We start from the raw sequence: 427 nt of genomic DNA on the forward strand, positions 1-427 counted from the left end.
TAGTGCTGAAAGTTGCCAGTAAGATTTATTCAACAAATTCTTTGACCCTTTTTTTTTAATATTTTATTGGGGAAGGACTTTATTGGGGAACAGTGTGTACTTCCAGGCCTTTTTTTTTCCAAGTCAAGTTGTTGTCCTTTCAATCTTAGTTGTAGAGGGCGCAGCTCAGCTCCAGGTCCAGTTGCCCTTGCTAGTTGCAGGGGGCTCTGCCCACCATCCCTTGTGGGAGTTGAACCGGCAACCTTGTGGTTGAGAGGATGCTCTCCAACCAACTGAGCCATCCAGCAGCTCAGCTCAAGGTGCCGTGTTCAATTTTAGTTGCAGGGGCACTGCCCACCATCCCTTGCAGGACTCGAGGAATCAAATTGGCAACCTTGTGGTTGAGAGCCCACTGGCCCATGTGGGAATCGAACCGGCAGCCTTCAGA

Source organism: Rhinolophus sinicus, chromosome 2 (assembly GCF_057876585.1).
Source record: "Rhinolophus sinicus isolate RSI-liver-muscle chromosome 2, RSI-T2T, whole genome shotgun sequence".
Classification (NCBI taxonomy): domain Eukaryota; kingdom Metazoa; phylum Chordata; class Mammalia; order Chiroptera; family Rhinolophidae; genus Rhinolophus; species Rhinolophus sinicus.